A 25,114-nucleotide genomic window follows, 5' to 3' on the forward strand; every position below is an offset into this window, starting at 1 on the left:
GGGCGTGCGCCTCCAGGTAGACCTCTCCTGTTTGCACTAAAGAGCCTCTCTTTCATAATAGACATGGAACAGCGCAAGTTGACATGAACCAAGAATAAGACACATACACAGCGCTACACAGCCCTGTCTTCTTATTCTTGGTCCCTGTCGTGTTGCGCTGCTCCTTGTCTCTATGAATCCAAACCAACTAGCCCGGAAACGTACTCTAGCAAGCCTTTCTTTCTTCTGTTTCTAAAAGGGAGGGGATGTCACATGTTCACTCCAAATTTGCTTCAAAATATTCCTGGCCGGCGAAAGCTTGCTGAAAGCATCAAAATATGCGTTTTCCCATGATTTACTGCGAGAGCTTCTCTAATACTGTGAGAAATTCAAGGCGACAGTGAGATTTCATGCTATGGCCAGGCAGGGTGGTGATGTTGTATTACCTTGCGGTTGTCGGACTGCTGACTTGTAAGGCTCTAGTCATCCTCCTCGCAAAGCCTTTATATTTACTGTTGCTTATGGAACGTCCATCTTCTAGCATGGCTGAGTATAATTGGTATATGTTTTTATGCTTATGTACTAATAGAAGAAAAGAAGAGAGAGAGATGAAAGTGGCTAGAGAGAGCACTACTTGCATATATTTTGATTGTGGCTTAGGTGTTTCTATGGCAGTTTTGTAGCACATTATCACAGATATTACAGAGGAGAGAAAAGAGAATTTGCTAAATGTTGGGCGCAGGCTGGGGCAGTAATAATAAGCTTCGATGATAAATCAATCAATATTGACGGCATGTTTAGAAAGTGTCATTGTTCTGTCTATTTCAATGCAGGTCATTGGCATGTAGGATGTTTTGTGTCTTCCTCGCAGCCATTATGAGACATGTGCGAAGATTATTTCCGAAGTCACCTTTTATGGCAATAACCCAAGCTCTACGCGAGTGATTCGGTAATTCTTGTGAGCCCTTTTACTAGTGGCCACACAAAAATTGTCACACGCCTCCACGCATTGTTGAAGACGCTTATGTCTGTATTAGTCAGAGGTCATAGGACTCCATACATACGAAACGTCCTTCTTTCCCTAAAATTTGTGTATACGAAACACTTCTTACAAGCAGACAGACTAAACAGTCTATCCACTTGAGCTGTATGTAGTGAACGTATTGTCCTATATGAGATGTGCGGGATCTGTTAAATTCGAACATCTTGGCACAGCTTCTGTTACAGCTTCCAGCTATAAGGGGCCCTCCAGGCGGACACCCAACGGCTTGGTCTGATGCCATTTTCAGAACAAACGCGAAGATCGCGCATGAGTGAAACAGCAGCTGCAAAGCAGCTAATATATCTCGCACAGCGGCAAATGGTCGGAGACCCCTCAAACCTCTTCAATGATGGAAGCAGTGTTTAGCGAAAAATGCTAGCACGCCTGAGGATTTAATGCTTATTGGCATTTGTAGTGTGCGCGTACATAGACAGATGAGTGCGGTGATAGGTGTACTGACAACAAGTAAAGTTTACTGCCATGCACTAGGTGGACACTCGGCCCCGGGTTGCGTCTTTCTTATGCGTTATCGGTCACTCGCAGCAGGAAGAAAAAGCGAGAGAGGAAGGACCTGACCGGAGCCGCGGGCATCGACGCAATCCGAGGCTCAACTACAGCGCACGGCGCAACGCTTGACGGGCGCAGCCGGGCCGCACCATCCGGCACGGAGCCGAGTCTGGCATATCGTCCTGAGCTCTCTGTCCGACGAGAGCTCACGAGAGATGGTATCTGGCTGTAGCTGCAGCCGGCGGAAATCTGGCCCGATTAAAGAGCCAATCGACGCCGAATGGCTGCGGCGGTGGCGCACGGTCCCGGTAAACGGGCCCTGCTGTCGGGAGACCCGGGTGTCCCTCGGCATATGGGGGAGCGCGGCGCTGTAATCGGCTTACCCGCGCGCGACCTCCTTGCAGCCGAGAGCCCGAGCGCGTTCGTTTCCCGGCCTGTTGCGCGGGCTTACGCGCGCCCCCGCGGCACGCGCCCGCTCTTCTGCGGCCGCCGAGTGGACCTGCTGCGCAGCCAGGGGGCAGAGTAAATGGCGGCTTTCTGCCCCTCTTGCCGAAAGTGTCGCTCCATTGTGCGTCGATTGAGCGCGCAGCCGGTGTTGTCCCGCTCGTTCTGCCCCGCCGTGCGCCGAAGCTTTGCGCGCGGCATCTCCGGCTTCGTGGCTTCATCATTTGCCGCTCCCCCCCGCCTCACCCGCGCTTCATTTTCCATTCGACCCTCTTCGGCTTCTACTGGATCCTCTCAGCAGGTCCACTAGCTCGGTCGCTCTCTCTGCGCGCGTTAAAGCGTCCAGTGAAAAGTCGAGGCGCTAATGTGTTTGTGATTAGCGCGCTGCTCTTGAGAGTCCTCAATGGGATTTCCGAGCGCGCACTAGGGTACGGATTGGATTACCCTTGCTGCCGGCGGCCCTCTGCTGACTCCTAGCTCCGAGAGCGTGTACAACAGCGCATCGACACCCTGGCACTGCGCTGTGTCGCAGCTGCTTGCGCAGCGACCTCCCGCCGTGCGCACTACTGCGAGAACGTGCAGCAGCTCGGTGTGCGAAGACGTTACTTCGTGACGCACTTTGAGGGCTCTTACTCATGTTGAGAGTTCTTTGTCATGAGGGCACTTAGTCAATCTCGTCGTGCGAGCGAACAGTGGAAGTCTTTGTTTCTGTTCAACAAGAATGATATGCCGGGGATGCCATCCGACCAGAAAGATCATAAAGCAGTACCCATCAAACCATTTTATTTATTTGTTGCTATTACTTTTTTATATGGACACTGTTTTCACTACGATGCGGCTGTTGTGCTAGTTTTACAAGAACCCGCCCTGCAATGAGAGAATGAAAAGGCTATGTACACTTAACAAGCGATTGTTACGTTTAGTCTACGACTAGTATACGTGAAGGAGTAAGCAAGCGTCACCTCACCGTATCGCTTTCGGCAGGCGTACACTTAACTGAGAGAAACTTGCTATAGCTCATTGGCTTATTTGTGTCACTCCATTCCACGCCGTTGTCTTATTCATGCAAAACAGACTCCGAGACACACAGTGACGTATTCTAGAAAGAATATGCGGGTCCAAGGCACTCTGGGAATCGATGTAAGCGAAGCTTTGTGTGCTGTTTGCTTTGATTGACGATAATTAGCGGTGATGTTGGCGGCGAATATGTAATTCCTTCAGCGTTTAGTGTAATACGAAAGCGGCGAGTTGATGTTAAACGTTAGCTTGCGTGCACCACTGCTGTCTACCTGAGTGGTCCACAGAACACAGAGGGAGACATGTTTGCTTGAATCGTTGTTTCGCGTCATTGTTCATAGTCTCTGAGAGGGTTGAGCATTATCATTGTCTCACATGGCATATCGCACCGTGGCAGAAGTTTACAGAAGAAAATTTCCTCAACAACGGCTAGTCAGCGAAGGGACTGACTGCTCTTGCCCGTTCGGCTTCCGGAAAGGATCGTTCGAACGTTTGACATACGGACGCGGCAGCGCAGCGTGCTTCGCCACCACGGCTACTGGCAGAGCTCCAAGCGCTCTCTTCAGGCTATGAGCGATTGTAATGTTTACACTATCATAGCCCAGCACGTGACCTCCACAGCCCAGCACCTGCATTTATGCCGCATAGGAAAGCAACCACAGCACGTGCCATACGCACAAACTGTGAAACGCTGCCGCGCTCGGTGCCGGCCGGGATGCGCAGCGTTCCTGTATATGCTCCCGCAGGGCGAAGAGTTGTGCGTAACTTTTCCGGCGCCGCTCGCACCGCTATTCGCCGAGCGCTATAAGGTGTTGCAAAATGACGGCAAATGTTCAACTGCACTGCTGCGAAGCCAACTTTACGGGCGCGACGCCGACTCGTCATTTCTGTCAGCGCCATACCATCACCATATACAGGGACACTACGAATGTACGGAGGCGAGTGCCATCTGGGGGGGGGGGGGGGGGGAGGGTTCAATAAATCCAGCGGCGCGTGCGAGCTAGAGCACAGCAGCCGCAGCAGCAGCGTCCGGAAAGTTGGGAGAGGAGGCAAAGAAAGCTTTGCGTTAAGGTAATCAAGATCTGCAGTCTTTCAATGCGCGCAGTTACATTTGCAGCATCTTGCTTGACTTGTGTTGTCGCTGCAGCGTACGCGGTAAGCTATAGTTGCAGTTAAGTACTTTAACATGAAGATTTTACGTTTGTTTAAATCACGAAAATATATGTGTTCATGCTTACCATGTCTCGACTATTTTTTTTGTTTCGAATTATGTATTTAACGCGGATAACAACCAGGATAATACCCGCACTTTTCTGCCACTGCAAATTTTGTCACCTCCTCTGAGAGAAATAAGAAACTATTTCTTGTGTAATTTGAACCTGTGAAATAATTTTATTGTATGGCTTATTTTGCGTGTTTTGAAATATTTCGTGTCCTGTGTAATTATATTGTTACGCATTCTTACCCACCTTGTAACAGCATGAAAAGGGCTCACAGAACGTAAAAAAAAAAGAAAAAGAAATGTCGGGTGTCTTATGATTATAGTGTCATGATTAAAATTAGGAACACTTCGTAAAAGTTGCCAGTGGGGCTTCTTTACAAAGATATGTCAGGTTAGTGATAGGCATTATGATAACCTGATAGACGCACAGTCTAAGTAGAATTTAGATAGTGGACGAAAATGTTAATTCAGAACTGTGTCTGCTTTACTTTTTATTTGTTATTTCGTTGCTGTTGCTGTAAGGACGGTGAACTTTTCTGAGCATGAGTATACACGCCCCCCCCCCCCCCCCCACCTTCCTGCCCGAGTTCTTTCTTATTTTTTCCAAGCTAAGTTTCATGCTAACCTCTTCCTTTTCGTTTATACCCAGGTACCTGCCGTGTTATATGGTAAAATATTGAATTAATGAATGTTTTAGCAAGAACATCAACTTTAAACCAAAATGTGCGTACAAGTGGTACATAAATTAAACAAGTCTCGATGCTATACTGGTTTACTCTAAGTACATTTATGCGTGTGTTGAAAGAAAAACGTTACGGTTCATTCACGTGCTACTATACGTGTGCTAAGCATTCTCTCGAGAAGCCTCGTCTCCCAATTTCTACTCGGTTGAGCAAAAAATTACACCGCTGATCTCCGCTTAACCGTTGTGCGCTTCTATGTTCCTTGTGCAGTGCACGGTCTTGTGAAATATCGGAACCTCCTTGTTTGGCTGCGTTTTCTGCACCATTCTAAAGCGGTATAGGTACGACAGATAGTAAAATGTGAAACTTGGAATCCGTTCGACATGAATGACAGCGTCAGTGCAGAGAGAGGAATCTTTGTGTTGGCATTAATTAATTAGTTGGAATTATTAATTAGTTGTCAATATGCACGTTTAGGCGACTCACTAGAAGCACTACGTTAGGTACTGCGAAGGATTTTTTTTGTGTGTGTGTGTCTGTGCTACAGGTTAGAAAAAACGCGTGGAGCTGTCGTGCGCGCGATTAATTATCGTGATTGATCGCCATTCACTTAACGGATTCATTATGTAAGCGGAGCCGCAATTTTCAGCTGCGTGAGTAGCAGTGACGTCAGATAAGGGTACAACACCGAAACAAATCAACCGCGAAATGACTAATAGAGAACCGTAGAATCCCTATTCCAGGGTTCACTTGTAAACACTGGGCTGCTGATACCAAAGGAAAAAAAAAAAACAATTCCGGCTTTCGCTTCTCCTCGCGCGTTCATGGTATGCAGGCTTCGAGCTACCTAATCGTGCGCCGTGTAAAGGTCAGGCGTAATAAAAACTGGGGAGACACGTAGAGTCTCCCAGCCGTCTATCAAGGGCGCTTTATGTCGGCCCCCCGGAGGTCTATCGCATCAAGCACGGTCAAGAAGGACCGACCATCTCACGAAGGATTGCGGGAAACGGGGCTCAAGGCCTAATAAGAAAAAGAAGAAATAGAATAAAATAGAACTAGAAACGGAAGAAAAGCAGAGACAGAGAGAGAGAGAGAGAGTGGTGACAAAATGTGATTCGACATCGTTCCTCGCTGTACAGCTTCGGTGCAAGGATGACCGCAGGGTGGCCAGACAAAATGCCATCTAAGTGAGCTTTGCTTCTTGGCGAAACCTCGCACCTCAGAGAGATACCGAAGGGACGGAGGGAGGGAAGTAATAATAAAGAGAAATGGAAGTACGAGGTGGACGGGAAAGAAGAAAAAGAAAAGCGGACAGACTCGGGCGGGCGCCGATGCGGGAGGGCAAAAGACAGAGCGCGTCATCAACGCATTTGGACAGGGATTGGGTGCGGAGGATGTCCGGGCAGCATGCTTGCACCGTGCGCCGAGCGCTGTTCGGCAGGGACCCCGTATTAGGTTGCTGATTAGGGGCGACCGCCGGCTCATTCTTTTGTGCCTGCCCCGGGCTGAGCCCCAGCGGTTTTCAAATCCCTGGGATCAAAGAATCGCTCCGTTTCGACCCGAGAAGCTGGAGAAAGGCTCCGAGGAGGAGATTAGGGAAGGGCAGAGTTGCCGCAGCGACGCCTCTTCATTCGCCGCCGATAGCCGCCTCTTGCACTCCTCTTCAACCGTGTGCGGGAATCGCGTTGCGTTTCGAGTTACCGCAAGCGGGCTTCTCTGTAGTATTAGTCGCTACGTGGCGGAGCTAACTTCAAAGCGCGTGTTGTCCCCCTTTCTCACTCTTTATTTTTTTGTCTGAGACTTCATGCCAAGCAGTAGTGTACGTTTCCAAGTCTAAATCAAGCCTCTGTTGCAAATTCAGGTGGACCTGGTAACAGAACAATGCATTGGAGTTGTTTCAGAATTCTTCACGTTTGAATTTGTGCCGACAGTATGTTTAGTGTGCAATTCATGAAGACGGTATTATTTTAATGAATAAAGCGCTTTTTTCTGCTCTTGACTTCAGCTGCTCGTTATAAAGGCACCTAACGCTGCAATTGTGGCCGCTTCAAGATGACGTGGCTGTTCAAGGATTGTGGACGCATAACGGTGCTAACGCCGGTATGTGTGTGTATGTTTTTTTTTTTGCCGCCAAATATAGATGCCAGTCTGGGGAAGCGGCATTTGCGCGTCAGAATAGCAGTGCTTTGCGGTGACGACACTAAACACCATTGTGCAAGGTTTTGAGGCTTGCTTATATCGTACTTACAAATCACATATGGTTGGCATCGCGCCATCCTCTTGCTGGAAGGTGTCAGTACCCAGGCACGTACCCAAGGGGGGGGGGGGGCTGGGGGGCCCGGACCCCCCCCCTCCCCGCTCACGCCGCCACTTCTCACACACATTCCTAAAGCGCCGCCTAATCAATGTTGAGACTTGTCAGCTATTCGGTGGTCAACATTTTGCTACCTTTTCCACTCCTTTCGGATGGCAGTAGTTATCGGCGTCTCCTGGGATGTGAAGGCCAGTTTCCTCATCAATTCGGTGCCCGCGCGATTAACTCGAGAAGCATTCAGTTTTCACCGTGTATTCAATGGTCAAGCGATCGTTGTTGCTTCGTTAGTTCAACCTTCTCCGTTTACACTGATCCAGGGACCAGGAAAGAGATTCATTTCGTGTTCAGCTGGTCTGTATGCACGTGGAACGAGTTGAGGACAGAGAAAATTCCAATTTAGTTTAGCTCTTCTTTTTGTTTCATTATTTCCTCGAGTGACGGCTCGCCGCGACGCTGACAGATTCTCAGAACCATATACCCGTGATATGGGTTAGATAAGGCGGAAAATAAAATAATTCGAGACAGCGTCCGTCATCAAACCCTGCAATAACCCTTAAACTCAAAGGCAATATCACTGTAACCCGTTAACTCGTCTGGTTTTTCCCTAATTGTACAGCTCTTTTCGTGCAAAATTGCCAACTGGAAACAAGACTCGCAAGAATTTCAGAAATTAAGCGATCTACTAAGGGACAGAGAGCCAAGGCAACAGCCAGATACGAAGGAAAAGTGAAATTAACAAATTTAACCGTTGTTTATGAAGATATTTATGGATCAACATCTTTTTATTTAAAAAGGAAGTAGAGACAATGCCGCCGGAAGTGGAGGACAATTCCGTGGGTTCTGAATGACGCTTCTACAGTTATCATTAGAGCCGCCTAACGTATTCAGTTCTCTGCTGTGCTTATGCAGGTGTTCTTCTAACCGTCCGCGGTGGGCGCAGTACGTCTAGAATCGCAGCTTCCTGCGCCATACGCGGTTGTACGCGACTGGCGGCCACGCATCTTTACGTAACTTCCCAAATAACAATACGAGTCCGTTGTGGCACTTGTTAGAGCAGTAAACGAGCGATCCAAAAGAACTGTGATTGTTCCGCAAACATATATTTCTGTATAATCCTTCCAGAGCTAATTAAAAAAACACTACTGAAGTCGGATACAACTTAAGTCTGCAATGAAGCCCCGCCCACGCCCTCATAACCGCCAGCCACTGTTCCTCGGCTAGGCTGCAAATAATTCGTGCTTCAAACTTTTTCTGTTACCCAAATAGGGCAGTAACTACAAAAATAAAATTATTAGCGCGTAATTTTTTTTCCTTTTCCCTAGCCTATTATAGAGGAATTACGAATGCCTAATTCTTTATTGAACTGAAATAACGTGGTTGTTTCGCTACAACTATTTGTTGCGAAGTTTCACTTCAGTTGGCAGTGAAGCTTCATGAGTAAAACGGCTGCAGCAGTGAAATAAACTGCACCGCAGACTTTTGAAGACTCCATACGTTTTGCCCATGTCTGTTGCACACCTCATTGCTTCCGCCGATGAAGACTCTTCAAGAACAGCAGATGCTCCGGAGGTATCAAGTACGACGCCATGTTGAAAATGCCGCATGACGACGATTTTGTTCGCTTCTGTGATTAGCTGGCGGAGTACCCTATAACTCCGTGCGGTCCGAGTGCCTTTGTTGTAAACTGCTTGTTTTTTATGATCTATTCTACTAAAATAATCTTTATTTTAAACTTTCGTTTCTTTACTAGTTCTTGGCAGTGTTCTTTCTGCGCTTCTTTGCTGCGCGAGTCCATTTGACCTGGTTCTTTGTTTGCCAAGTAAAGGAGCGGTGTATCGCACAGGCGTACCTGTAAAATACACCTTATCTCATTTCTATTTTGTGGGTTTACGCGTTTTTATGGCGAATGGTGGGCGTTATTCACATTTGTACTAGTAAAGGTACCTCCCCTCGGTTTGCATACAAAAGTTACCTTGGGTTGGGGCCCCCCGAAAAAAAAAAAATCCTGGGTACGTGCCTGTCAGTACCGAATGTTTCGTACAGAACGATTCGTTCGTGTGCATATTTGTTTGAAGACGACCAAACTCGGGGTAGCAGCCACTATCAGCTTCGCTGGTAAAACGTTGTCGATAATCTGGGAAGTTGTAGTAAACGGTGCTGACAGAGCTTTGCGGGCTGGCTGAGACGGAATCATGACTGAAATCTTCAGTGCGACTAGACGAGGCCAAAGGAAAAAAGAAGACTCACACAAGCGCTATGTGCGTGTCGTATTCTTTATCTGGCCTCGTCTGTAGTCACACTGTAGATTTCAGTCATGAACGGCGCGGGATTTTCAGTACTGCCGATGCGGCGCACCTAATCTTACAAAATGTGTAATTCTGCTGTTGTGTTACACCTTAAAATCTTCAGGTTTAGTTTATTTAGGTAAGCAACTTTGACTATATCCTTTAACAAGTAGCCTCCCTCCTCCGCTTTTTTTTAATGCAGTGGGTAAGTAGCGTTTCTATTTTGCGATAAAAATGGTCTATACCGCTTACCTTATGCTGTTTATTGCGTTCATTTAGTAAATAGCAAATGAAAAACTAATTTAAAGGAATGCTTTATGAGCAGGAATTTATTTGGAAAGAGGGTAACTTTGCTCGTTCTGCAAAGCGATGCGATATTCTTTTTGCTTCGAAAGAAAAAAATGTTCAACTTTCCAAAGCAAAGGCCAGTTAACAGCGATGAAACGTCTTTTGTGCAGGCGCACCGTTCAGCTTAACTCAGGAGCAGTTTTTCCAGAGAAAATTTCTCCTCGGTACCTCTTGTGGAAGAAGAAACCGTCGGTACTTTTCTTCAACTGCGCTGCCGCCGTCATTCTTCGCTGTGAATAAGAGCGAGACGCCTGATTGAACTAGTGAAACTGGAGAGTATGCGAAAGAGAGATACAGAAAAATAAAGAAATAAAGAAGAGGCAATGGAAATGGGCCCAGGCAGAGGCACAGTTTTAGTGAATCGAAAATCTCTTTCCATAGCTACAGGCCACGAAAACGTCGCGAGCAGTCTCTTCTTGCAAGAAATGACTTTTGTGTTCCGCCTACGAAACAGCGGAGTCTCGAAGCAGCGCATTTTCGGTCGCTGCCATATAGTACAAGGAGGACGCTCTTCGGCGCCCGCTTACACGGGACCCGCATACACGGATGGCACGGGCACGCTCTGTACGGAGAGGCCAGGGAAAAAGAATGCCGTATCAAGTTACGCGCACTTAAGGCAAGGCGGCCGGCGCGCGGCCGTAGTTTCCCCATTTTTGCGCGGACCGAGTCGCAGCCGGGGCACAAAGGAGCGAGGGGCCCCGTGCGGCCCCCTTCTTTATTTTCCCCGCTGCTTTCGGGCCGCCAAACAAAAGCGGACGCACTTTCTCCTCGCGAGACACGCGAGAGAGCTCGGACGAACAAGCGTCCGCTTATCCGAATTGCTCATTTTCCGGAAGCAAGCCGGATTCGCGTGCTCCGGAAAAGACGTGTGCGCCCCCCCCCCCCCTTACACTGCCCTTCCCCCACACCATTCTTTCTCTCTCAATCTTTGTGCGGAGACACTCTGACGGTCGCGTGAGGGCGTATACACACGAATCACTCTGAAAGTATATTGCGCTACCGTAGTTTTAGTCTGCAGGGAGATTTTGGGGAAGGAACCGGCGAAAAAAAAAACGCGTTTGCCTCCCGCGGAAGGCTTCTCGGGTGTCCTGCGAGGGTCGCGTTCGTTGGTGATCGAGAAAACAAAACAAAACAAAATCAAAACAAAAATGAGACGCCTCTTACCCGCTTAAAAAAAAAAACATTTTTGTTGGCAAGTGAGTGTGCGAGTGAGCCTGAGTGAATCTTTACTGCTATCAGAAAGGAGAAAAAAGAGGGGGAGGGGAGGATCTGGTGCCTTGGCGTCACTGGGAAAAGGATTAGCTCGCGGAGTGACTCAAAGTTTTTTTTTTTCTAGACTAATGCTGATGACGTGAATGTAGTTGTGCGTTCTGTGGCCTTGACCACCATCTCCGTGACAGTGGTGAGGTTAAAGCAACTAGTTAGGCAGGCTGGTTGCACAAGGACCGACTTCACAAAGAACTAATAGCACAGAGGTGTGCACTGTACAATACGCGGTATTCCATAACACGATCACCGTATCACGCTTTGGTGCCCGAAACTCGACATACTTTATATGTCATCGCAATAAGTAATAATGAATCACAGGAACAACCGGCACAGAAATTACTAAACATTGTGCCGACGTTTAGCTTTTTATATAACTACTTTCTCAAGGTCAACGATTGAAGCAGTGAGCAAAGAAGTGTTTCGCACAAATGCCAGAACGGTCTCCACCGTATCTGTCGAAGCCCCTGCCTACCCTTTCATTTGAGGAGTGACAATTCATCGTCCTTCATCATCCTAGAAACGGTACCGCATAACGTGGAATGACAAACAGTATGTTGGACCGGTTAGTTCCGTTTACTAACGTTAACATTCACATTGATTACGGTTGTTTCGCACTAGTGAAGGTTTCATACAAAGTTAGTAGCGGATAAATAGAGCAAGAAAAATGGAGCATTTACTACCATTCTTTCAACATTTATTGTAATAGCGATGTCCGCTCACAACCACGTCGGGCATGTTCACTACGAGCACCAAACGACGACCGCAAGTGTCATGCCATATAACATCATGGCGAAAGTCGGTCGCCACCTTAATTGCAGGTAGACCACTGTCGACGGCCCCTGCAACCTCACAGCCTTGTCCGATAGTCAGCCAGCAATAGAACCGTCGTTGCATAAAAACCGTGTCTTTCTTTATATACTTCGGGTGGAATACAAAAAAAAAAAAAATGACGAGAAGACGAGTGGCACGGGCCGACATGTGACGAAAGCGCTGCTGCACCGCACTTGGCTGTCGTTTTTTTTTCTTTTTCAAGTTTTTTCCCTTTCTGTTTACATGTGGTGGTCGATAAGTAATGTACTGAGTGGAAATCGGAGTGTAAAAAAATGGCTGCGCGTGCAGGGTGCGGTTTATAGGTTCTCGGGGCTTTTGGGCTGTGGCGGTAAATTTGCCGGTCGGCAGATCGCAACGTGGCAACGTGCGTAAACACTGATGGGATAAAAAGCTCAGAATAGAAAAGCGGGAACAAATCAAAATTAAATTTTGGGGTTTTATGTGCCAAAACCAGTACACATGATTATGAGGCGCTCCGTAGTCGGGCCCTCCGGATTAATTTCGACCAGCTGGGGTTCTTTGACGTGCGCCCAATGCACGGTACCCGGGCGCTTTTGCATTTCGCCTCCATCTAAAATGCGGCCGCCGCGGCCGGGTTTTGACCCTGCGTCCTCGAGCTTAGCAGCGCAACGCCAAATACGCTATCACGCCGCCACGTCGGGTTTGTAAGAAAACCCAATTTGAAACAGACGGCGGCATCCGAGTCCATAACCTGGCCATTGAATATTTTATTTTGCTTTGTTTTCAGTTTTAGGGCTTCAAACATCATTCATTTAGTCTTCTCGGCACTCCACACTGCCGTCTGTATCGTTTTTCGTGCTGCCGCCGACTGCCTAACATTTGGAGCCTTAGATAGGGCCTTTGACGTGCGATGAACTTTAATCACGCGGCGAAGGCACAATCTTTGTCGCAGATATTTATCGTCCTGCTTCGAATGACGCAGTTCCATCCGGCGCCGTGTTTCGCCAAAGGTTTATGTGAAGACGGATTGATGCATTTTCAGCGCTTTGTCGATATTCGATATTCCAACTAGCCGAAGGTCGATATTCCAATTAGCCCAGCTGTCCGCTTTAAGTACTGCTATTTGAAGCGCTGTACCAGCCATAGAGGCCGTATCGTTCAGATGAATCATTCATGATTCTGATTGATTTATCAATGCAGTTCAACGTCCCTAAGCAACACTGCAGTTATTGAGAAGCCGTGGTAGAGGGCTCACGATTAATTTGGCCACCTCGTGCTACTTGACATGCACCCAAATCTAAGCACACGAGCGTTTCTGCATTTCACCCTCCATCAAAATATGGCCGCCTCGGCCGGGAGTCGGACCCGCTACCTCTTTCTCAGCAGTAGGACGTCGTAGGCGCTGCGCCACAGCGGCGGGTATACTTATCATACTGAACGGCGCAAAAAAACACTGGGAGGAAAAAATAGTTGCCTAGACAATAATGACTCCATTTTATTGGTCGTATGTGATAGAATTTGGAATAGATCTGCTCATAGCAAGAATCGCCTGACTTTATTCACATCTTTGAGACTAAACTGACCCTAATGCTGTTTGTCCATCTGCAGGTACAGTTGGAATTCTGGATTGACCTTTGAAATATCCTTCAGTGTCTTTTTTTTTTTTTTACAGCGAAGTTGTTAAGGGTTACTTACGTTAAGTTAGGTTACTTACGTTAAGGGTTAAGTGTTACTAAGATAGTGGAATGCCGGGCCGACCCGCAGCGGAGGTGACGCAAGCGTTAAGCACTCCCCCCCCCCCCCCCCCCCCCAATACGTGAGCCGATCCCGAAGATAGTGAAATATCGGGCCGACCCGGCGGCGGAGGTGAAGCAGGCGCTAAGCGCTCCCCATACGTGGGCCGATCCCGAAGATAGTGCAATGCCTGGCCGAGATGCGCCGGAAGTGCAGTTCCCCATTAAGGGGCCCACATACACAGCTTCGCTGGTCACCCTTCTTCACAGAGGGGAAGGGCATTGTTTGTTTTTTTTCTTTTATAGCTTCGACTTAGTCTGTCGTCTGGCCAGGCTAAACGCGCAAAGGGACTCCGGTAGCGACAATTAGCTGCGGCACAGTGTCTGGCCGGCAGTCGGGCACCACGTGGACGGCACAGTTTGCCGACGAGCAGTGACGCGAAACGTGCAAGGAATGGGACGGGAAGGCTCCGTCCTCAAAGCGCGGCCTGTCTCGTTATGCCCGCCTATTCCACAGACTTCCTCTGCCGCCTACGACATACGGGCGCACTTTTTCGCAAGGGACTGCCGGCATTGAAGCGAACGCATTGCACTTGCGGAGTCATTAGAGAGTTTTAGTTTAGGGGACGCAAGCGGCTTGCGTACGCAAGAACTATGGGCGACGCTACTGCGCATGCGCAGACCCAGACGTAGCGGTCTGCCCATGCGCAGTACCGTGGCCCCTAGTTCTTGCGTACGCAAGCCGCTTGCGTCCCCTAAACTAAAACTCTCTATTCAGGGGCGCTTGCTTCGCGTCGGCATTCCCGTATTCCAGAGCGAACGGTGCTCCGCCCGTTTACGCGGAGCGAGTTGTCGTCCTCCCTTTTACCACGCACGCCGATTGAGCCCGATCTGTGCGAGCGCGTTGCCACCATCAAAGGGCGCGTTCCCCTCCTCTCCCCTACTTCCGAAAGCATGGCGCGAGAGTGCGTCTGCATATGCCTACTTAAGGGGAGCCATATCAGCGAACCCTGCGCACGCTAAGAACCCTGAATTGAAACGTTAATGATTAATTCCGCCAAGCGGCTCGGTGCAGGGCGCGTTGCGCGCAGCTCCGCGTAGAGCGCCGCCAGGGAGGCAGACGCGGGGGAAGGCTGAACCGGGAGGGCGGGGAGGGCGCCTTCCTCATTAGCTTAAACACCCCGCATTTTCTCGGAGACGGCCGCGAGATGTTTCGCGGAATCGATTTCTGCTCGCTGCACGCAAGAAAAATAAAAAAAGGAAGGTCGGAGAGGCTGATCGCGAGCCTCCGCTCGGCGTTCAACAACCAAGAGCGCCCAAGACTGGAGGCGAGGGGAAAGAAAAATAGGGAAGAAAGGAAATTATCCTCTTTGTTTCGAATCGAAAGGAATCCACGGCTCGATTGCCGCGCGCGTATACGTGTGCGTGCGGCGCCGGCGCTCCGTGCTTTGGCCGAGCCTAATGGCATGCATAATGACGGCCGGTTAATGCGGGACGGAAGAATAAAAGAGCCTCCCTCTTCTTTTTGGTGCCCGTCTTGAGTTTCCCTCTCCGGCTCTGGACGCGGCCGCCGGCACGCTATCGGCCAAACCGCTGCCTCCTCCTCTTCCCGTTTTCTTCTACGCGGCGGCGGCTGTCGCGGAAAGCGCTCCATTGAGTGCCGGCTCTCAATGTAATTAGGGCGCACTCGGAGCGGTTTTATGCGCGCACTTATGCTCGAGGAGCCGCACGCCATGCGCGCACGCGAGCCTCGTGCTCGCCAGTCGCGGAATGAAAACCGCCATCGGTGACGACTGCCAGGAGGGAGCCGCCGCCTTTTGCCAAAGAAGAGCGAGCTTGGCCGTTGTGCGGCCACCGGAACCGCCATCAGATTTGGTGGCGTTAAACTTCCAATCTTATGATGTCGGCTACTTTGCTGGCAGCAACTGGTGGCGGCTCTTATTGGTACAATTATATTAGTGCGTATTTTCTTTTTTTGTTGTTGTTGTTCTTGTTGTTTCTGGCAAAGTCGTAATTAACGACCATGGTAAGACTAATTGAAGAGAACGGATGCTCTTATTTGCAAGCAAGCGCCGTTTGTGATAACCTCTTTACGGCGAATGACAGCGTAAAAATTCTGATATCGCCACATCAGTCACATGCATGAGTTCCGTCGCATGGCTGCATGCGTGCAGTTGTCCTTTTGAAGAGAGGCCACGCGCGTTTTACGTCTTATCGAGTGGTCTGTACGGTATCGCAGCTGGAGTCATCGACGCGCGTTGTAGGCTTGGGTGACGTGCCGTATACGCATGTGTCCCTCGTCGATTTACAGCTTGGCCGATTTTCAGGGTAAAAGCAGACACGCAGGAAGATGGCGCTGCATTATAACCTTTCTCGCGCCTCCCTGGCGCATTGGTGCAGCGGGTGGTCCTTTACATATTGGCGCACGCCGCGGTGCAGCGCGATCTCTCGGCGCCAGCAAATGTTCCTCTAAGCACACGCTGGTTACGCCCCGAGATGGCTTCTTTGGAATCCACGCTGCATCATCCGGTATACATCGTGGCTTGCGTATAGCACAGCGCACCGTTGATGCTCGTGTGCTCCACGGGAAGCCGCGGCCATCGGCGCTGGACACCAAATCCTCATCGTAGACATCTGCGCGGTCTCCTGCTTGTACGTCCGCACCAAATCTACCGTACTTTTTTTCTTCGTTTTCTGCTGCGACAGCAGTGATTGTTCGGAACTGTGTCTGCCTTCCAATGCGTTATGCTGACGACGACTGTAACGGTTGCCATCGCCGTTGTTGTGACCTCGTCAGGCGACTTCACCATCGTCGTGGGGCGAAGAAAAAGAAAGCTTTGTGCACCACCGCTGCTGGCGCTGCAGACAAGCTCATTTCCAGCAAACCGGCTCGTACGTATAAGAGCATTCTGGCCTACACAGTGGTGCAAGTGATTGCCTACGTGCCTTCCGTAATAGAGCAATAAAGTGCGACATATAATCGGCTCGTAGGTTCCTCTAAAGCACACATACCTTTGGTATTATAAACGCGCATGCTCTTCAACGTAGCAGAGTTGGAAAACTCGAGTTGTTGCAACACATGTGTTACAACTCATCAACTCATGTGTTACCGCGAGCGTTGGCGAAACGGCGCGTGTAGGGTAAATAAGCGATTAAAACAAATAAGCGTAAACTATCGACCCCGGGATTCGTACGTATGTCACTTCAGCCATGTGCACCTGAAAACCGGACGCACTAACCACTGTTGCCCGGATGTGCAACAGCAGCGCCCGGCGATTAGGGAAAGCTCTGCGCACGGACACGCAGAGCGGTGGCGCTTGCACACCTATTTGGGAGGCCAGAACAAACAATGCTGTCGCGGAGGAGGATAACATTTTGTGCATGGCAAGCTGTTCTTGACAATACGGCAGTGTGTTGGCGTGCAATCCTTTGTAGACATGCTCGTGAAAACAGCGTCGATGGCACAAAAGAGGCGTGTATGACAAATTATGATGATCAGCTTCAAACGTGGCACACATCCACAGTAGAGGATGCGCCAAGAATCAGACGTTTGATGGAAAACAACGCCGAAAGAATATACGACGTCACTGCCAACAACAACGTAGCAACGAGAAAGCCACGTAGTTTTCTATGTAGATATATCTCCGACGAGTAACAGCGGTCAAGTGCCCGATATGTCAGCGTTGCAAATGCGGAGGGAAAAAAAAGAAGAAAACGCTTCTTTAAATCGTGTAACTCAATGGCACTGCATGATTTTGCTTGTGGCATCAGCTTTAGCCCACGCGCTGTATAATACCCAGCCTTGGCCTTCTAAACGACTCGCCGCGCCTGAACAGTCAGTAACATTTAACGCTGCAACTGCCCCATTGTTGGCGACTTAATTTTTGATGCTTCCATCATTCCACCAGTCTGGAAGGTCCAAACAACTAACCCGCACGGCGAGTCAGCATTGCACACTGCAGACTCGTTGCGCAAGTAGTTGCTTGTACTGTTGCTTGGACTGCAGTTGCTCTTATTGTGAATCATTGTTTTATTAACGCTAACGCACCGAAGTTTAAGAACGGCGTAAGAAAACTTTACATAACAATGCCATTTCAAATGTACGCCGTCGTGCAAGTAGTTGCTTGGACGTTTTACAGCGAAGCTGTTAGCCTCTATAGTCCGTCGGCATCTTTCGTGTCCGCGTCCGTTAGCAAAAACGTTGGCCGATCCCGGCGGCAGCGCAGGGCCAGGAGCAGTGGCTCGCACCCCCGTAAGGCAGAGGCTTCAAGCATTCGGCAGAATGAAGCCAGCAGCTAGTGCATATATTATTTCTGATCAGGCATACAGCATACAGAACAGCATCCGTTTCAATAAAGAGCAAGCACAAAACAAGCACCCGAACCACATAACTCATAATAACGCGTTCCCCGATAACAATGCGAAGCACGTAGCGCTCTCCGTTTCCCAGTAAAGATTACTGTTGCTCAAGCTGCCGCGGTGACGGCGGCTTGAGACGTGTGGAGTGGCGTCCCTATCCTATAGCAACTGATTTCAATGTTGTTACAGCACCGCTATAGGCGGCGGCGTGCTGTCAAAATTTACCATTACTCCCATTACTGCCATTACTCTAATGCACTAAAGCATTGCCTACCCCCTTTAGCAGTTTTAGTGGTGGTTTTCAACAGCTTCACTTTCTCAGGGTCGTGATGGCGAATCAATTTTCTTATAGCCCATCATGCAAGGGGCTTATCTAATAATTAGTGTCGTAATTAACCCAATGTTTGATGGCTTCGCATAATGGTTATCATGGATTAGCAGAATGGTTATATATCTAAAGGCCCACATCACGAGCTTGAAATATTAGCCATAATATGGCTGATTAAAATTCACAATTCTTCATTACAAGTAAACTCAGGGCAGTTTATATAATAAAGGGGCTCTCAAACACTCTTTTCAACTGAATGACGGAAAAGTAAATATCACTGTTTTGAACTTCTTGCAACTTATTATACTGACGTCACCTGACCATGATAAAACACATAATAAATGAAAATAAACCATCATTCGCCATAATTGTCCGAATAAAATTTATTCGAGAAAAACTGAAACGCCAATATAATCATTTGGGAAGAGTTGTAAACATATACGCGTAAGGTTCCTCAAAGCTACACATTTCAAATCAATAAAACGAGTCTACGTAAATACGGGGGGGGGGGGGAGGTGCAAGAGTAATATTAGTCTGTGACTGTATTTCGATTTACACAAAGTGCCTTACTATCTATACCATACAAAAAAGAAGATGCTTACATCAACTGCAAAAAAGTCAGCAAGCAAAACGAAGATGCCTTAACTGTGGGGCAATCTGCTGTCGCAATAAATGGTCTCAGAGCTGACGAAAGTACTGAAGTCTGCTTTTATTTTCCTTACTTCGAAATAGGATAGTCGCAGCATTACTTAGCTAAATAAAGACAGCTTCCTCCCTCTAATGTTACATAATTTCATTACCGTGTTAACATTTACTATATATCAACTTCTTATATTCTTACTTTTAATTATAATTATGTTGTTCTTCAAGAGCAGCTTCTCCCAACTTTTCCTAACGACCAGCCACTGGCTTCTTGATTATTCCCTCGCGATGGTTGAACGCAATTATTTGATCAATTTAATTAAGAAACGACCACGCAAGAAGTATTTTTTTTAAATTTGGGAGAATGCTGCTGTCGCAATGAATGAGTTCAGAGCCGAATCGCTCTGCATTTCACAGCGAAGCTGTATGTGGCTACACCCGCCGTGGTTGCTCAGTGGTTATGGTGTTGGGCTGCTGAGCACGAGGTCGCGGGATCGAATCCCGGCCACGGCGGCCGCATTTCGATGGAGGCGAAATTCGAAAAACACCCGTGTGCTTAGATTTAGGTGCACGTGAAAGAACCCCAGGTGGTCAAAATTTCCGGAGTCCTCCACTACGGCGTGCCTCATAATCAGAAAGTGGTTTTGGCACGTAAAACCCCAAATATTATTATTATGTATGTGGCTACGTTCTGATGAAAAATATGTCCGTGGGAAGAGCCGCTAGAATGAAAAAAGAATATATATATAGTCGTACAACTCTTTCCGCGTGACGTTATCAGTCGCGGCGGTTGCTCTGAATATTATCATCTTATCGGCCATGTTATGACGCATGATCTTCATGGCCATACATAAAATGTGGGACGGCGGCGTTGCTTCGCTCCCATTGCAGGGTCCAAAAACATATTAAAACGCATTAGTGTACCCACCGATCATTGACTTTAACGTCGACCTATATAGCGCGCCCCCGGCGGCAAATGGATTGTATCCTTCCTGTTGGAATGGTTTGCAATTGAGTGCTACACGGGCGTAAATGGGCCGACCACGCGTCCCCGGTCGTGTATAGATTTAACCCTCGGCAAGAACGTGTCTAGCATGGCAGTACAGTCGATCGCGATGTACCACAGCGACCACAAAGCTATGGTCACTGTGGTAACAAGTGAGACAAAGACGATGACAACCACGGAGTTACTACGTCTATGTGTCTTTAGTCACTAAAACAATAACCATATAAATCAATATAGTTGTCAATATAGTCACCCCAATACAGCTTCGCTGGTTATCCTTCTTCACAGAGTGGAAGGGCACTATATTTTTTTTTAACATTTGCGCAAAGACTGCGCAAAGACGTATTCCTAACTCGACGGTGTAAGGAATTGTTGGAAAGAAAGCGCCGCGCGTGATGGGCGACAACTTCAAGAGATGCCGTGTTTTATATGGAACAAAAATGCCAAGTAACGAAACAGTAACAATGTCAAAACAAGAGCATGGTTCAGAGTACAGATGGGGACTTGAGGTGATCAACAGCGGTCGAGCAATGGAATGCTGTTGGAGCGAAAAAATCGACTAGGGGACTAGGGAAGCACTGGCAAAGACCGTGCCCCCAAGCAGAAACGTTGTTTCCGTCGACATTTCGCTGTTAGACCACTGCTGTTCACTTCCAAGTCCTAATAGCAATTCTTTGTGGACATTCCATCAAGTTTCTTCTTTTATTATATCAGGTACGCTTGAATAAAAACCACGTTCTAGTATTGAAGTTTTGTGCGGTGAATAGGATCAGCAATAAACAATCCGTAAGCGATATTCTTATTACAATCAACAAAAGATTGAATTTCGCAACCGTTCGCGAATATCATATCGCCAATGGGCGCGCACTCGACACTGCTCCAGGCCAACTTCCTGCTGCCTCTTCCAAAAACAGGCTGCAGCAGTCACTGCTCAGGCACTCGATAACGAATGGTGGGGCACGAGAAAGCAGTCACTTGCCGCTTTGCCTCCGCTCGGCCACCTCAAACAACAGGACCCGCCGCTGCTGCAGATGCTGCGGGCAGCCAGTGTTTCAAGTTTCCTTTACGAACGCGACGTTCAGCATTCGTGTAGCCAATGGATCTGCGCCCGCGCGTCTGTGATGCGCTGGTGCAGCTCGTCCTCGGTACCGTGAATGCTGCCGCTTGCAGCCATGCGGAGCAGTGTTGGCGAATTTTGACGCTGCTGCTGACCGGTACGGCTGGAAGGCACCTCGCAGTACGCGCCATACAGGATTCCCGCAGGCAGTTGGAGATGCGCTGTAGCGGCTCTTCCTCGCTGCCGAGGCGGTATCCACTCGGCCGTCTTGAAAAGCAGAATGCCCAGCGGCGAGGTGAAGCCCACTCGCATCTTGCGGACCAGTGTTCGCGAATTTGGGCGCTGCTGCTGACCGGTACGGCTGGAAGGCACCTCGCAGTACGCGCCATACAGGATTCCCGCAGGCAGTTGGGGATGCGCTGTAGCGGCTCTTCCTCGCTGCCGAGTTGGGATCCACTCGGCCGTCCTGAGAAGCAGAATCCACAGCTGCGAGGTGAAGCCCACTCGCATCTTGCGGACCAGTGTTCGCGAATTTGGGCGCTGCTGCTGACCGGTACGGCTGGAAGGCACCTCGCAGTACGCGCCATACAGGATTCCCGCAGGCAGTTGGAGATGCGCTGTAGCGGCTCTTCCTCGCTGCCGAGGCGGTATCCACTCGGCCGTCTTGAAAAGCAGAATGCCCAGCGGCGAGGTGAAGCCCACTCGCATCTTGCGGACCAGTGTTCGCGAATTTGGGCGCTGCTGCTGACCGGTACGGCTGGAAGGCACCTCGCAGTACGCGCCATACAGGATTCCCGCAGGCAGTTGGGGATGCGCTGTAGCGGCTCTTCCTCGCTGCCGAGTTGGGATCCACTCGGCCGTCCTGAGAAGCAGAATCCACAGCTGCGAGATGGAGTCCACTCGTATCTTGTGAAGCAGAATCCACAGCTGCAGATCCTGCTGCTGGCCGCTACTGCTGGAAGCCGCTTCGACATACGTGCCGTACAGGATTCCCGTAGGCAGTTCTCGATGCGCTGTAGCGGCTCTTCCTCGCTGCCGAGGTGGGATCCACTCGGCCGTCCTGAGAAGCAGAATCCACAGCTGCGAGGTGGAGTCCACTCGTATCTTGTGAAGCAGAGTCCACAGCTGCCGATGCTGCTGCTGGCCGCTACTGCTGGAAGCCGCCTCTACATACGCGCCGTACAGGATTCCCGTAGGCAGTTCTCGATGCGCTGTAGCGGCTCTTCCTCGCTGCCGAGGTGGGATCCACTCAGACGTCTTGAGAAGCAGAATCCACAGCTGCGAGATGGAGTCTACTCGAATCTTGAGAAGCAGAATCCACAGCTGCGAGATGGAGTCCACTCGTATCTTGGGAAGCAGAGTCCACAGCTGCCGATGCTGTTGCTGGCCGCTACTGCTGGAAGCCGCCTCTACATACGCGCCGTACAGGATTCCCGTAGGCAGTTCTCGATGCGCTGTAGCGGCTCTTCCTCGCTGCCGAGGTGGGATCCACTCGGCCGTCCCGAGAAGCAGAATCCACAGCTGCGAGATGGAGTCCACTCGTATCTTGGGAAGCAGAGTCCACAGCTGCCGATGCTGTTGCTGGCCGCTACTGCTGGAAGCCGCCTCTACATACGCGCCGTCCAGGATTCCCGTAGGCAGTTCTCGATGCGCTGTGGCGGCTCTTCCTCGCTGCCGAGGTGGGATCCACTCAGACGTCTTGAGAAACAGAATCCACAGCCGCGCGGTGGAGTCCACTCGGATCTTGAGAAGGCGAATCCACCGCTGGAGATGGTGCTGCTGACCGGCACTGCTGGAAGTGGTCTCGACATAGGCGCCGTACAGGATTCCCGCAGGCAGTTCGCGATGCGCTGCGACAGCTCTTTCTGGCTTTCGAAGACGAGTCCACTCGGCCGTCTTGAAGAGCAGGATCCACAGCTGCTGGTGCTGCAGGCCGGCGTAGATGGTACATTCATGATGCGTTGGAACAGCACGTTGTCGTTGCCGAAAACATCGTGCTAGCTCTCGGTCGGTCCTGGCGAACCTACGGATACCACGACGCAGCGCAGAAGATTCAGGCCCTTCAAGCTTGGCACAAGGGCGCGCCGAACTGGAGAGCTCGTGTTGCGTCCCGGCAACGCCACCGTAAACGCTTACAGGTCGGGGGATGTGGTGATGCTCGGGCGCCGCACATCCGTTCTCCATGACGATGCTGGCTGCTGTCGGTGTTGCTGGCGTGAGAGGCTCGCAGACTTGAAGTAAAGCTACCTTCGGGCTCAACGGCAAAAGCTGCTGCTGCTGCTGCTGCGGAATGGCGACCTTTCGTTCCTCGTAGCGTTCTGAGAACGAGCAATCGCGGCGCGAGCGCACGCGAGCGCTATATTCGTTTTCTTCATCTTGCAACGTGGTGTTTGGCGCTGAACAACGACGAAAAAGAAGTGCTTCGTTGCAATGCCTCATACCCGAAAAAAGCGGCGTCTATATATAGTCATGCAAAAATCAGTGATGCAAAAAATATGAGCAGGAATGGCTCATACCTCCGTACGCAAGCAAAGATTCAAAGGCTGAATATTATGAATGGAGAAACGAAAGAAAGAAAAAACGAAGGAAGGAACGAAAGAAAGGACGAACGAAGAAGACATGCACACAGAAAGAAAGAACGAAATAAGTAACGAAAGAAAGGAAGACGCGTAAAGAAAGAGAGAACGAAATCAAAGAACCAAATAACCTTTAGGTAGCGCATTCGGTGCTCGCATGTATCTTTGAGGAGGTCGACCTACAACGCCACACTTTTACTTCACACTGCGGCTCGCTATGTCTTGCAACAAATATGACTCCTCCAATCGTACAACTTAATGCATTACCACGCGTGCAGCAGGCTTTCATCTTCACGTGTTACAGGAGTGTAACATGCTGCCTACGTTTTGTCGTTGTCCTTGTTGTGCAAATTTGAAGATTTTTCCACTGAGATATTTGTATGGACCCGTCGGATTTTATAGTGCTCTACCTGAACCTGCATCAATATCGAGGATGGAAGTCCATGTCGTCGTTTGGTTGTAGCGGTCTTTATACATAGTTGTCACAATACAGCATTTAATATTTTGCCATCACGCTTGCAAATATTGACATAACTGAATCACATCTGTTTGAAATAAAACTCTTCGGAGAACGGACCTCATCCGAAGTAGGGAACGATAATATCTCGTCATGAGCGAATACTTGGAAACACTATAGAGGTTAGATATGCCCGCTTCACGAGCAGAAGTCACCAGCAGCTTCCGGCGCTGAAATGGCCAGTGGAAGAACTCCTTTGAACTGGCCTACATGAGCTAATGTTACTTTTAGAGAGAACAATTCTTGTCAAATGGAAGGCTATGGCGAAATTTTGGGAGATGCGGTAAGTCTATTTAAAAATATATTAAATGACATTTACAGAATATGTAAACGGTGGGATTTAGAGTTTTGCTGCCCTCTTCCATCGCTTCCCCGACAAACTTTTTTTCCCGTATTGCAGCTGGTTTTTAACAATGCAAGAACTAAAGGAAACGCTAAAATTGACTTCTTACTCTGCCTTTGAATGAGACTGGCTTGCGTATATGCGAGTAAGATAGTGTGTATAAATGATTCGTACGCAGTATTTTTCACTCGGCTGCTTGCAACGCGGCATACTTGAATGTATACCTGTGCCTCGGGGTTCCATTATAGTTATTGCAATTTTCAATCACTCATATTGTCTTGTTTGCTTGATGCGTGTCTTTTCTGAAGCTTGGTGCCGATGCATGTCGAAGGCGCTTTCAACATCAATTCTCGATGAGCGCACGCCACCTACACACCGCGCAAAATAACGATCGTGTGCGGTGGGGTGTGCGTTTTTTTCCCTTTTTGCGCTGGTTTGCGACCCTCTCACCGAGCATGCAGGGTCCGGTCGGACTCCCGTCCGTCTCTTTCTATATCCACTCCCAACTCTCCCGACAGGCGACACCGATTGTCGGTCTGCTGACAACAAAACGTGCGCGCCACTCTTCTTTCGGTCCCTCCCATTTCGGCCAAGAACCGCGGAGATAAAGCTCTGCCGGGGAGAATGCCCCTCCACACCCCGCGAAGCGTC

General features: G+C 49.3%; 1 long non-coding RNA gene across 1 annotated transcript in view; it reads left to right on the forward strand.

Moving 5' to 3' along the window:
• Nucleotides 1–25,114, forward strand: part of LOC142565833 (uncharacterized) — a 136,690-nt gene that overhangs the window by 28,940 nt on the left and 82,636 nt on the right. The window lies entirely within an intron of this gene.

This window comes from Dermacentor variabilis, unplaced genomic scaffold, assembly GCF_050947875.1.
Source record: "Dermacentor variabilis isolate Ectoservices unplaced genomic scaffold, ASM5094787v1 scaffold_12, whole genome shotgun sequence".
Taxonomy (NCBI): Eukaryota; Metazoa; Arthropoda; class Arachnida; order Ixodida; family Ixodidae; genus Dermacentor; species Dermacentor variabilis.